Here is a 15,521-nt window from a genome sequence, read left to right on the forward strand (position 1 = left end):
ACAGCATGGGCTTCTCACAGGTTCACAGTTCTCTTTTGGGTAGTGGCCTGCTCTGGCAGGTGTGAAGGTGGATCTCTGCATCTCTGTGATCTTCCATGGGCTGTAGGGACACAGCTGCTTCAGCATGGGCTGCAGCAAATCTCATCTCTGGCACCTGCCCCTCCTTTTGCCCTGACCTTGGTGTCTGCAGAGTTGTCAGTTCACATATTAGCACTTCTCTCTTCCCTGGACGTAATTACTTCAGATATGATCTCTCATGGGCTTGGCCTTGGACAGCAGCAGGTCTGTCCTGGAGCCAGCATTCGTTCTGCCAGACATGAAGGAAGCTTCTGGCATATTCTCACAGAAGCCACCACTGTAGTCCACTTTAGTCCCACTGCTAGTAAAACCTGGCCATGCAAACCCAATACAGTCCTTAATTAGGTAAACTTTGATTTTATCACTCCATTTAATGAATTTTTAAAAGAGAGAATTGTGGCGACTTGCTTGGTATCACAGTTAAGTCTGCCCAATCTAAGAGTTACCAAGATTTTTATTTCACAGCTTCATGCAGCAAATAAAGTAATTAAAGCAAATTTATAGGTCAGCAAAATGAAATTAAATTAGACATACAAGCAAATACAGGCAAGCTGTTAAACCAATCCAGAAATGCTAAGTCACCCTTTCTATCCAAAACCATATATGGAAATTAAAGGTAACCTTATGTCAGAGAACTCACAGAAGTGTAAGATTGTTTACGGAACTAGAAAGATTTACTGTCCTGCATTTTTTTTAGTAATATTCTTTTGAAAATGTAAATCTATTCTTGGAAAATGCAAATCAAACCAAAAGGGAGGAAAAAAAAAAAAAAGGTAGGGTTTTTATATTTGGTAAATTATTTTTAGCTTCAATACCTTTAGATATTAATAAGCATTTTACTAAAGCATTCCTAGGGTTTCCTTAATAGTAACAATATTATCCTTTAATTTACTCTTTCTGTGAACAGATGTGAATGGAGTTAAATCCAGCTGGTGGATGGTCATAAGTTGCGTTTCCCAGGAAACAGTTTGTGGGCCAATTCTGTTTAATATCTTTATTGATGACCTGGATAACTCTGCACCCTCAGAGACTTTGAAGATGACATAAAGTTCAACAGGACCTTCTGGAGGGTAGGAAGGTTCTACAGAGGGATCTGGGCAGGCTGCGTTAAATGGCCAAGGCCCACTGTAGGTCGTTCAGCAATCACCATTCCTGGAAATGTTCAAAAACTTGGGGATGCAGCACATGGATACATGGTTTAATGGGGAAGATTGTGATGCTGAGTTAACAACTGAACTCAATGATCTTAGAGGCCTTTTCCAGCCCTAATGATTCTAGATTCTATGCTTTTATTTTTTGATACAGTACTGAACTCTTAATTTACTTGTTTTATTGGCAACATTGTTTAGAAAAATAAATTAAAATCTACTTTTTTAACTAAATAATTATCTGGGGGTTTTTTTCTTTTCTTTCTTAATGAGGGTATAATTAAATAAATTTAATATTTTTCTTAAATTTATGAAAGTTACAAGAAGCTTGGGCGTTTGGGATCTACATTATAAAATATAACACCAAGACTCAGATAGCTGAAGCATAAGAAAATGCCCATGGAAGCTAAACTCTAAAAATTTCATATGTTTCAGAAGACTGTTTTGTCAAAAAGGCAGATAGATCTGCAGCACTTGGGGATGAGGATGAAGAGTTGTATTTAATAAAAGAGAGAGACAGAGAGCCTGAGCAAGAAAGATCACTTTTTGACAAATGATAAGCTTCTGAGTTTTCATGAATGACAAAGATAGGGTTTCCATATATTTTTACAGTAGTTCGGTCTTGGACATTAAAAAACTGAAACATGACTTGACCCTGAAAACAATGTTGGCTGGCATTATTGATGAAGTTCCACAATCCTGAGGGAGAATAATATGCACTGTTATCTCTGCATTTGCTTGCATGTCACTGTGGCTAAAAGTGTCATAGACCCTGAACCAGAGGACAACAGATAAGTCAAGTCTCCCTGACCAATTTCTCTCATGCTTTTAACTGCCATAATCCCATTGACTTGGTTTACATAAGCCAAAAATCGGAATATTCCAAATATTATATTTTTATTTATAATATTTTCATATTTAATTTATATATTCAAAATATTATATTTAAATATATGTATTTGAAAATGCGCTGCCAAGGACACCCATTTTAAGCTTTAAAGGTGAAAATGTTTCAAATAAAATTTAAAACAGTGAGAACCCTTAGTCACACAAGCAACTTATCTGAGCTATGTTTTCTCAATTAAAAAAAAAAATTGGTTTGGATTTAGTTTCAGATTTCTAATGGTCTTTTATAGGGGAAAAGAGGGAAAATTGGGGTATATTTAATTTGTTTTCACCAGCACTACTCACAATACTGTTGAATCTAGAGCACCGACTGAGTGGAAAATTTTGCCAGAAAGTATCTGAGATTGTACAGTCAGAGGAATTTGACATCTGTGGTTTAGCATTTTTATGAGTCATTTATTAAATGCATTAAAAATATGCTTTCCCTCTAATCTACCTTATTTGTGTCATTATCTGTTCTCTGCAATTCACTCACTAGAAAGGGATCTAAATAAAACCAAATCAAAACACCAGAGTTCAGCACCCTTGTGTTGATCAAGAAGCAAAAGCAATGCACGTTCTGAAACAGTGCTGTCTGATTAGGATTATTGCCTTTGTGATTTACTTCCAAATTTATTTGTGCAAGACGCCACAATAAAAATCTCTGAAATCCCAGAGAAGTGAGATCCTAGTGTGGGACTTTTGCTCTGACCTCTTCATCATACCCAGAAATGACAACATGATTTTCTTAGAAATTAATTAGGATGAAAGGCAGAATGATTCCACAATCAAACAGGGAGTTACACCAAAGAGTTTTCAGCATACGAATGATGTAAACATCATTCAAGCACGAAAAAATAATATCAGTAAAAAATATTAAATATTTCCTTTAGTTTCTATGGTAAGGATCTATAGTTTTATACTTAGCATACCAACTATAAGTAGGGGAATTTAGCTTCTAGATATAAAATATATCTGAGTTGAACCAACCATTTACTTTGAGGACTTTTAAACTTTTTTCAGTTCTTCCTTCTTAATTGTGGGTAGACTATATGAACATATTCTAAAAGGCTTTGGTCTATCAAAACAGACAAATTTGTCATTTTTTTACTAGAGAAAGGGGTCAATTACTGGGAAGGTATTTACTGTATACAGGCTTGAAATGCATTATTATTAAGACTTTTCTGTATTAACTTGGTCATTGGGACCATAAGACTGAAAACTATTAACTCCACTAACAGTGAATTATTTGGTTTTTATATCTGGTTTGTTCCTTTTTGTTTATAAGAAGATTTTGAAGCAAGAATGGCAACATAAAAAGTGTATGTGCAAAGTCTTTGTAAAGTTTGTAAGAATTGTTTTGGCAAAAAATCCCTTAGAAAAATTAGACTTCTTCACTATCCTTCCTATTAACTAAGTCTCCTTCCCAGTGTTTCATTCAGCTTAGTTGTGAAAATAGAGAATTCTGTTCATTATCCTGGAGAACTAAAATGAGGAAAATCTTCAAAGAAGAACATTTTTCAGAAGATCATTTTGAGCTGGATGTTGACAGACAGATGTATACTTTGTTACTGAAGAGCAGTATGATTCTGCAGATGCATGAGAAATTACACTGAAATCACTCTTAGGAGAGCTGAAGTGCAGGGGGGAAACCCTTTGTAAACAGTGTAGAGTTACCAAGTTTGAAAGAGTGGGCAGAAACAGCAGTTTAGGAGAAAGGATAAGATTGGCCTGTGTTTTTTCAGGAATTCAGTCTTAAAAGGCAAGTTGTCTGTAGCAAGGTTTGATAAACTAAAAAGCTATTCTAAAATGCTAGCAGTTCTTAGGCTAGGTGTGCGGTGATAATAAATTTGTGTTTAGTGGCTTCCTTAGAGTAGCAGAATTTTGTCCTGAAGTTACCAAGAAATCAAAAGAGATATTTTTCCAAAACTGTTCTCTCTCCTGATGCAAATTGTCTACTGTACTTCTACTGTAGTAAAATATACAAGAGAATCACACATATAACAGTAATTTATTTTCTTCAAAAGCTTGCTTACTTCAAAATCTTGCTGTTTTCTTTCCTATGTCACAAGGCTCTTTCTTATTAACAGCTCTTTCTTATATTAACAATTCCATTTATTCAAAGGATGGGACACTAGGTGTATGGATAAAGATTTTAAAAATGGGTCCAGATTAATGTGTAATGATTCTCTTTTCTTTACCACACATGATTCAGACTGCATGATGCACTGGAGCAGGAAGCACACAATCCATAAGCTAATTTTTTTTTTTTTATTTTATCTTCTCAAGCCTTGCTGTTCATGATCAGTAGGAATAGACAGGGGCATGAATATTTTTATTCAGTGCTGGCATGACATCAAAATATGTCCAGAAAGATACTGAGGCTGTCTGCACCTTTTCCTTAGCATCCTCTCAAGTTTTAGACGTCACAGAAAAGTTATGGACTCATTGCCTTTTACTGCCAAGTATAGGCTTTCAAATATTGCCCTGGCATATCATGGTATAAATTGATAAAGATACATTACTGCTCATAAGTAGCAATTATGTTTTATATATTTCCTGCTAAAAAAGAAAACAGTATTCAGCCTGCCAAGATTTCTCATTAAAAGTTTAAAAAATTAGAAATGCTTGTTACTAATTAGATAATTAGGCAGTAGATTAGAAAGCTCTAAAGAGAAATGCACTTAAGCCTAGTATTATGTTACAATATATCTCTTTGAATTCATTTCTGTGATATCATTAGCATTATGTATTAACTTCACAGTTTTGATTAAAGTGTGTAATCTGAGGTACCATTAAGTCTAACACTTTGCATCTCACTGGATTTTTTCATGTGTCTAATTAGCACAAGGTTCATGTTCGCGTTTTGTTCAATATGAACACAGAATTAAAAAAGCATATCACTGACTATGCTAATATACCTGGTGAAACACCACAGAGATGAATTTTTTTTCAATTTTCTAAAAGGTGAATACAATTACAAAAAGCAAAAAATCAAAAAAAAAAAAGCAAAATATCTGTGATTTAGTACATTACATTTGGACACTTGTTTCAATAGGAAAGAATTTTGATGGTTACACAAAGAAGAAAACCCTGCTCTGATCCAAGAATTAAAAGTCTCTTTACATGTAATTTATTAATAATTTAAGAAGCTCAGTAATCAAATATTACTGAATATTATTTATTAACATTTTTAGTAAGCAAGAATAAAATATGCAGATACTTAGAAGTACAATGCCAAATGAGAGAATACTTTTGTGGTTTTTAAGAGGTGAAAACCCCCAAATTTGATAACACAAGACCTAAAAATTAGCATGAATAAAAACTTTGAACCCAGTCTTTTATATATTCCTCCTCCCTATCTTCTTATATATGTCACATTTCTTTTAATCCCAGCTTCTCCTGATTCCTAGCTTTCAGAACCTTGTAATATCTTACAATTTATCCCCATAATTTTTCTTTCTCCTATCTTTTATTGCATTCAATTTTCTGTCTATCCACTTAAATGTATATCTGAATATGACTTACTCTACTGATTCCATCTGTTTTCTCTTCAAAAGTAGTAAATGAAGGTCATTCTTAACTGAACAGATTCACATCCATAAGGAAATAATAAAAAGAATGTACTTCCACTATTCATCTGTTATAGGCACATAATGGTTAGTTAAAAAATAGCATTTTCCCCTCTAAACCCTATGAAATTCAACTCATATAGTGAAATTGGTTTCCCCAGCAGTCGTTCACACAGTAGCCATGTCTTTTTCTGGAGAAAATAAACTCTTTCCTGAGAGCAAACCTGAAAAGTCAATTACAGTATATGAGTTAAGCATCTAAATGTTTTCTTGATTCTTGTAGTTTGAAATGTGGAAGACAGCTTTTTCTTAAACAGTGACTGATTTCAGAAGGAGCTAAGTCTTCGAAATACAAGTTAGACACCCAACAATCATTGTAGAAATGGCCACAAGGGCCATTTTCTAAGACAATAATGTTTCATATTTTATGTTCTTATTTAGGGAAGTTTGAAAAATTAACTAATTCCCCTTTCCCAACAAAAGGAGACATAATAAAATTATAAAAAGCTGGAAGCTAGAAACATCTTGGGATGGAATTAATTTATCTGGGAGTGACAGTTTGAAAGCAGCATTTGGAACCGGTCTCCAGAGGGATGGAGGATACACTAATGAGCACTAAATATTCATACATTTGTGAGTATAGCCACTGTAGTCAATGAGTGTCCATGTATTTTACATATAATTAAGTGCTCATGTAAACAGACAATAGGAAAATCCCAGATTTAATGTTTCTCTGCTATCTAGGATGTAAAGAAACAAGCTGAGCCTTATGAAAGAAAACAAGCCATTAGAGCTTGTGTAGTTAGAAATTCCCATTGTTTAACAGCAGGTCCTATTTCTCGGGGAGGAACTTCAAACCATGGAGAGACAGGATGTTTGTTTTCTTTATGTTTTACATATGCATTGTTTGCTTCCCTGCCCTTAGGGACCCATCTATCTCAATAGCTATTGTTTGTCTAGATTTAGAACTCCCTTCCCAGCCTGCAAATATGATATGAGAAAGTAACATTCTGAAGGGAATGTCAGTTGGGTTGCTTCAATTTTTGTTTTACTTATATTATATTAGGGCAGTTTGCTGACCTGAAATACCCACATATTTGAGACACTTCTGTTTATTCTTACAGGGACGCTGAAGATGCTCAGTGCTATTTAGGACACTCCAGTGGTCTAAATTGCATACTAAATGCAATTAGTATATAAGTTTAAATTATAAATGCATTCTGAATTCTGGTTTTTATGACATTGACTGAATCTGTTCCAGTTGTTCTTGGCAACTGCGTGGATTATGTTGTTTAAATGTGGTTTTCTTCCTATCCCTGTATCAAAACCTTGTTCATCCTGGCCCTCGTTTGTGCTTCTTTGTGCCACAGCACCTCTTTCATCATTGCACTTACAAAAAAAGATTAAACTATTCCAGGAAGTGGGAGAGTAATGCAATTGAATGGATATTTAGGAGGCCTGGATGTGCATGAATTGGCCCTCAGTAAATAGCTTGGCCCTATGCCTTTAGTCTTTAAAGCAAATTAAATCCTGAATGGCATTTGTCCAGGAATCATGCTTGATGGAAACCAAATCCCAAATATTAAACATGGGCTGAATCTCTGAAGTAATTTTTCTCCTTCATAAATAATTTTAGGAAGCAAAACCATTCTTTTCAATAGACAACTAAGGTTGCAGTGCTCTCCTAGCCCAGAAATCTAAAATGCTGGACTGAAGTTAAACTGAAAATTGATGATACAGAACTGTAAGGAATTAGTTAATGTGTTCACAACTGGCTAGTGACATTATTAGTTGAAACAGAAACAAGCAGAATAGACAGAAATATGTTTTTGTAATTGAATTCACACCTTAAAGTCATCTTAAAACTTACCACAGGATTTCTCAACACATATGAGTTTAAGTGCTCCAAATAATTTTTAGAGAAGCAAGAGTCAAGAGCTGTTATGCAAGAGACCTGCTGTAAGACCTGCCCTAAGATCATTTTGTCTTAGAGTTGAAATTAGTTGCTAAAGGGCTCAAATATTCTATGTCTTTCATGAACTTGAGTGGTGAACAAACCCTGTTATTATTTGAGTTTTCTCTATTGTATGAGTGACCTTTTAAATATGCCACAGTTTGTTGGCCCACACCTTAGCTGGAGCCATTTTCAGGAAATGTGTGTAATATTTTTACTCTGTAATAATTCTATGTTCATATAGGTATAACTCATAGGCAGGAGCTCTGGACCAGAAAAAAAAAATCATAAGTAACTGAGGACATATTTAATATCAGAAAATAATTTGACAGCTAATTTAATTTAGTCAGTACATTTGAAAACCATTGAATAAAGGTTAAATTAACATATAATTTCTTAGACAAGCAAAGTAGTACTTCCTAATATCACTGACTAGTTTGTAAGTGTAGCTTATTTTTTTTTTCTGAAACCAAAATACTAAGATTCGAAGACAGAAATGGAATAACAAATATATTTTAAAGTTTACAAGTCCAGCACCTCAAAAGAAGTAATGGAATTTATTTTGTTTTTTTTTTTTCTCTAAAACATTTTTTCCTATAGATGTAATTCAGAAGAGCAAGCAAAGACTTCTCTTACCTGTTAAAACACTATAGTCTTATACAAATGTACAAGCAAAATGATGATTTGTTTCTTCTGTCATGTAAAACTCAGGTGATAGATTTGGTTAGGTTTGGGTTACTCATTAGAAATCTCTTCCTTATCCCACTGCTGTAGTAGAATAGAAATGTTGCTGAACAATGAAATAGTTCTTCACCCCTGAACTAAGAGCAAAATGTTGCCAAAAGACGGCAGAATCAAAAACTTGGAGATGGGAAAAATGGAGAATGTGAAACACTCTTTTTGTGAATACTCACCAATTATATCAAGTCAATATGAAGGTATCTGCACCCTGAAAGTGCTTATTATAAGAGTAAGGAGAGGGCCTGCTCCTTTAATGGTACCTTGTCAAAGGAACCATAAAACAAGAACATACAGAGAGAAACCTGACCAGTATACAGTAATGTGGATGGTGAAGACAAATCGGATCAATCACACAAACTGGGAAGGATATGCACCTTGTGAAGGTGTTTATTTTTTTCAGTTGGGAGAATAAGAAAAGGGAAGGAGACAAAACATGGAGAGGCATAAACCCTGGCCAATTAGTGTTGGCAAACAATAATCAGAGACAAACCTGGTCAGTCATTCTAATTGATGGGCTATCGAGAAACAGCAGACAAACCAGGAACTTGCAAAGAGGCTAAGCCACAAGCCATCATCTGTGAGAAGCTGTGGCAGAAAAGGCAAAACATAAGCCTTGTTCTTAGAAGAGGAAAAAGGAAGGCCTGAGGAACAGTGCAGTCAATCTCAACTGTGTGATCACCAAGATCATCGAGCAGATTCTCCAGGAAACCATGCTAAGACATCTGGAAAGTGAGAAGGTGATTTGGAACTGCTAACATGACTTCACTAAGTACAAATCAGTACTTAGAAGTGGGCCATGACAAAGCTGGGGAGGGACTTTTTACAAGGACATGTAGTGACAGGACCAGATGTAATGGCTTTAGACTGAAAGAGGGTAGATTTAGATTAGATGTTAGGAAAACATTCTTTACTGTGAGGGTAACTGGATACAAGAATGGGTTGCCCAGAGAGGTAGTGGGTGCCCTGTCCCTGGAAGTATTTAAGGCCAGTTTGAAGGAGACTTTGAGCAACCTGGTCTCATGGGAAGAATTCTTGCCTATGGCAGTGGAGGCTGGAACTAGATTATCTTTAAAGGTCCCTTCTGGTGCAGAACATTCTATGATTCTATGCATCCTATGATTTTATGACTGAAACAAATAACATATCTGGGGCTGTTTTTTTCTTTGTTTGTTCATCTTGTTACCATTGTTACAGAAAAACAGTGTGAATTTACCCATTGTGGAGATTCTTGGGTTGCTATTCTGCTTTTTACTTTAATTCCTGAAAAAAAGAATATCTAGACAGTTACAGACCCAGATGTCTCATCACAGTGCTAGTACAAAATTCATTTAGAATGTAATTAAAATGAGGTGGCATACTATATAACTCTGTGCACAGGTACAAATTCAGACGTGAAATTTATGCCTTTTTAACCCATAAGAGGCTACGAAAAAATTAATAAACAATAGATTTATATCACCCTAATTGATGTCATTTATGTCTGTTTTTCTGACAATGGGGAACATAAAAGTTCATTACAATTTAGAAATAGCTAGAAGATAAAAGGCTAAGTCTTGTCACAGATTTTTAAACTGGTTAATCAGTAAGAAAGGAATCACAAGGACTGTTGCCAGGGCTATCAGGTACAATATCTGATCAGGCAAAAAACTACCGATTTATATTTAACACATTCTTTAAAGTTAGTAAGTGTTCTTATTCATATTTCACAATCAGGAAACTGAAATAGAGTGCTGTGTCAAATTCAGCTTTTGGTAGTCATGAAAAGTGTGACAAATCACACTTGTACAGTGTTTTCTCTCTAACAACAGAGATGGAGCTGAGACAGCAAAAACTTGTGGAAATTATCCCCCCTTAAGACTAGCTTGATAATGAAAAGGGAAATATGCATATTTTCTCTCATTGTGCTATGAAACAAAACGAAATAAAATAAAAGATTTTTTTTTTAACCAAGACTAGGAGAAAAGCTAAAATATTTCAGCACATTTGAACAATGGTGTGATGTTAATATCTGTTTTATTTCATTTGAAAGTATGGTCTGCCCTAAAAAAAGGCCAGAAATATTTGTAGTGATTAGAAGTCAATAACAAAATGTCTGATTTAGATTCAAAGCTCATCACTTCTTATCAGAGTTAGAATACTACATAACATGAGCCATACCGTCTAAGCCACACATGCCAGGTTAGAAATTTGCTGTGTCCAATATGCCTTTGTAGTAAAATCTATGGGGCTCATTTTCTGTATATTTTATTTTCCCTGTTTCTTGGTAATTTCCAATTATATTTCTGCTACCTAATCTTTATTTGGCAAATAGTTATAATGTTTATTAGTGCAAAGCACTAGCCTTCAAGCTTACATCTGACCATATCAGGTCATGCTGGAGCCTTTGCTGATTTGAAATGCTCCTGGAAAACACTTTGCAGATGAAGAGGAAAGGCTCAGCTGCTAGCACTTTAGTTATACAACCTTCATCAGATTTGGTATTTGAAAAATATACAGTTATTCTTTTCTTTTTTTATTTTTTTGTTTTTCTGATGGACTCTGCTATTATCCAGAAATGCTACTAGGATTTTTGGTAGTAGTTTATCTACTGTCAGCTCATGATCTGCACATGATCTGTTTACAGATTTTATAGGGGGTAATAAATGGCTTTCAAAAGGTGTCTCACTCTAGTTATCCACCTGTGTCCCAGGTTTATTTAATGGTTTATTGCCAAACATTCATCTGTAAATAAAAAAATCTTTGATTAGTTCTCTTAAAGATAAATCCATCAATTCTTCATTATACAAATAAAGATGCCATAATGCATTTCTGAAGCCAGTGTTCTTCTGTGCTGCAATTTTTCTGATTGTGATTTTTATTTCAGCAGGCTGTATCCTAAAAAAAGGCTAGCATAGATAAAAAATGCCTCCTTCATCCCTTGTGTTGAGTTATTTGAAGTGCATGGATAAAAGAGGTGTGAATACTTTACTACATTTTGTACAAAATACAAATGTATTTTTTCTGCTACAAAAAAGGGCTATGGTTATCCTAGACATTTACTGCTTGATTTTACAGGCAGGGAAGTTGTGGAGGGTACTACTCATTAAAACATCTGTTACAGAGCACAAAGCAAATAAAAATTATTCACAGTAAATGAGAAAAGTTATGCTGGAAAATTTCCACTGTATGAGAATATTATATATGTATCTCTATAGTCAGGATATTTGAGGCAAGATGGGAAGGTCAGCTATTCTGTTTTTACTGGTCCTGAATTTGCTATGTAGTTCTTCATATGGTGCATGTCTGTTTGGTTCATATATGGTTTATAGTCCTGGGATCTCTAGTTTAATCCTGTGCCCTTTTGGTTATTGCCCCATGACATTACTTACCCTGCATCCCAGGGCTCCATTCTCAAAGCCCTTTCTGCCATACCAGACCTATTTGCATCCAAACTACATTTTTAAGTAAACAGTGAATATTTTTATACATTACTATTACTATAAACATTGGGGTTATGCCACAAAATTTTACAAAGCTGAACAAAGTGAAATGAATGAGGTAATAAGTACTTGGTCACTAGAAAATTGTCATTACACTTAAACAATATACAAAAATGCTCCAGGCAGGAGCTCCAATGCAGCCTGATGAGCCTTGGCCCAGCTGGTGCAAAGCCTTTGGCTTGTAATTAGCAATAGCAGTGCTGTAGCTAAATGGCTCCAGGGCAAGGTGACACCATCTGGCTTGCTCCCTCTCTACTCTAGGAATAGCTTGTTGGCTACTACCAAACACCTAACACTTGATTCTGAGCCTAATCCTGCTGCTCAGTGGTAACAAACTGGAAGAACACATTGCCATTGTGTTTGAGTGTGACTTTCAGCTCAAAGTATTCAAAAGAATTTGAGACCTTTGTGTGGAGGTCCAACAGAGAGATCTCTTTAGTTCAAAATTCAACATGAATACTGTTCTGTGCCATGGGATGTGGCCTTACCTTGAGGAAGACTCTTTGAAGACCTACTTGAACAAAACCTAAGTAATGGATTACAGAAAAGAATGAAGGGGGTCCATTTTCCTCCCCTTTTGAGGGCAACCATGGACTCCCCATTAATGTATTAATGCTTTATTCTTAAAAGAGTTATTTTGGGAAGGGGTGGTTAGCCAAGAAATCAGGAAGAAAATTCAATCAGCGTCGATGATAATGCGATGAATGCTCAAGTTTGTTTGACTGTGTAGATGTATCCATTTCTCAATGTAAGTCCATGTATTTTGATTAGAACTCTGAAGTTTTGAAGGTGTCTGAGACATATAGTCAACACCTTGTTGGTTTTTCCATCATTTAACACATTTGTCAGACAAGCAGTGCCACATATTTCATGTATTTAGTGTATCAAATGTGACAGTGTTATTAAAATTACCCATACATTCCTATCTAGAGGTCCATAAATAATTTCAATTATTGATTTTAATGGTATACCTGCCCCAACTTCTTCATTTCCATTAATTATTCATTAATATTCTTGGATTTCCTGCTGATACCAGCTGAATGAATGAAGAATATTTCCTGTAACATTGCAAAATAATCTGGAAGACAAAAAATAAAGTGTATATATTTTTTCCATTTTAATAAATGCAGTCTCCTTAAATACAATATATTAGAGGGACTGATAGGACACTATCAAATGTGTAACTTTAGATGCATTGTCTTTTATTATTTTATTAATTTTAATAGTGATAAGACAATTTGCTGTAAAGCAATGACACTGGTTAGCACTGAAAAAAAGGTCATTAGTTTAGAATTGCTTGATTAAGAACATTTGGAAGAGCACAGAGGCTCAGAAATTAAAAAATAAAATTAAATGCGGGAGTGTCTTGAGGTGCATATCTTGAAGAATTTGAAAGACAAAAACGTCTCAGCAGTTAAAGATGATAGCACTGTAGGAAATGCTAGGATAAAAAGTAATCTAAGAAAACACTAAGAACTGGGTTTCCTTTTGCACTATCCTAATTCTGCAATCACTCAGATTTAATCACTTTTGCTATCTCTCCGAAATCTTTTATAGATATGTAATTATGCATTTTCCACCAAGAGCAGGAAAGGATGTCCAGGTCTAGATGTGCAAGATAGCTCTCAGGTAGAGTGCAGTAGACACTATGAGAGATTAGGAAAAAATACATCCCCTCTCACCTGCCTCTTCTTCTAAAAGATAGGTGAGATAAAAATTATGCTAGCATATGGAGGTAAAAGCAAGATCATGAATCTGTCACCTGCTTGGAAGCCAGCAAAAATCTGAAAATTGTAAAGCCAAGAAAGGGGAACTGAGGAGTTTGGGAACAGACTTGAAAGAATCATTTTAATTGGGATGCCTTAAAACAAACATTTCTGAAGTATAGGGAAAATAACTGTCTAACATCATAGTTCAGCATTAAATCAAACTACTCACAAATTCCTAATGACACTTGTCATTTTTGTAGTGTGGCCAGCTAGTTATTTTCACAAAGAATGTCAATCTACACAGGAAAACCAATTTCCTTATTGAAGGAATAAATGATCAAAACTTTTTGGCCTATCTTAAACAGGAATTTTGGTTAGATTGACAAAATGGTTTGACATATAAAGTTATCAAACAATCTTCCAGAAAATTATTTCAGGGGTTGGTTTTACTCTTTATTGAATCAAATAATGTGTACAAACTGGCTGCTTTTCTGTACTCTACTATAAGTATTGAAGCCAAAATTATTTTTCCGACACATATGTGTAGCTCTGTAGGCTATTTTTCTACAGATATATAATTCCTGACTAACTCCAGTATTTTTTCTACTTTGAGAGACAGAAAGACAAAATACATACCAAAAGGCTCCTATCCTATCTTGATGCTTCAGGGAGTCCTGTTGTATTGCATTTTATTTAAATGGTATGCTCTGTCTCACCCCTCTGAAATGTATGGTACATTCTAAGCCTGTGGTCCTGCCCTGAACCATCCTGTATCTGCAATCCCATTGGCCCAGGTCTGATTCCGCACCCACTTCAATTCCCCTCTTAAGCTGTGCTAGTCCAGGTTCAAACAGCTTCTCAAGACACTTTCTCATAAAGAAAGTACAGCCATTTTAGCAAGTAGAAAGAAAGGGGCATTCCAGAAGAGAACAAAGCAAGGGAGAAATTACTGTATTACTTGTGCTTCTAATTGGAAATTCTTGTCAATTATGCTAATTTGCTAAACTTATAAAACTGTATTTCCCTGTGTGGGGTGAGCATTTTTCCATATCTGCCTTTGGAGGCCACCAGTTGAAGAGCAGCTTTTATACTAATATTGTCTTGAAAGTGTGTTGTTTTGTTTCTAGATCTTTAAGGTATCAATATTGTTGCTCTTTTCATTAAGTCAAATTAAAATACAATTAATTTTTTTAATTTCTTTGTTAAATTTCAGAAAACAAGATTGCATTTTAAATCTGGAAAGCATTCTTTTCAATAAATTTTACAGTCTGATTTTTGGTATAATTATTTATCATATATACCATATAGAACAATACAGCTATCAATCTTTCCTGTAATACTTTACCACATTTACCCAAAAGTCATGCCCAAAATAGTAAGGCTAATATTAGGATACAGGAAATTAATTTGCATAAAATCTAACTGTGCAAGAAGCACACTGCATTATGCTAACTAACAGAGATCTTATTGATTTACTCTTTTGGTAATATATTTTTAAGATTTAGATTTTGACAGTCCATTCTCTCATATATTTCTTATGAAGTAGTGAGTACAGGTACCCTGTAGTGACGAATGATCTTACAAATATACTTCTCCACTGGGCTGGTCATTCATACAAGTAAAATATTTTTTTCAATAATCTCACAGGATTTCTTTTCCTGCTATAGGTTGCTATTTAAAACATTGTAGCTTCTAGTGATTTTTATTGCAATGCAGTACAGGCAGCTGCATGTGAGGACATTTAAGTAATGAACATCATTATCATCTTTTACTGAAAGAAAGGAGGCTATCAGGAAGCTGTCTCAGACCATCATTAGACTGAATTAAGTTTGCATTTAGTGTGAAGAAAGAAAATGTCCTTAATCCACTAATTCAGCATAAACATCTCTATTAACTAATCCTCTCAAACTGTAGCAAATGCCATGCTACTTCATAACATCATGCATTTCATGCTC

Source organism: Onychostruthus taczanowskii, unplaced genomic scaffold (assembly GCF_017590055.1).
Source record: "Onychostruthus taczanowskii isolate IOZ18803 unplaced genomic scaffold, ASM1759005v1 scaffold85, whole genome shotgun sequence".
In the NCBI taxonomy this organism is placed as follows: Eukaryota; Metazoa; Chordata; class Aves; order Passeriformes; family Passeridae; genus Onychostruthus; species Onychostruthus taczanowskii.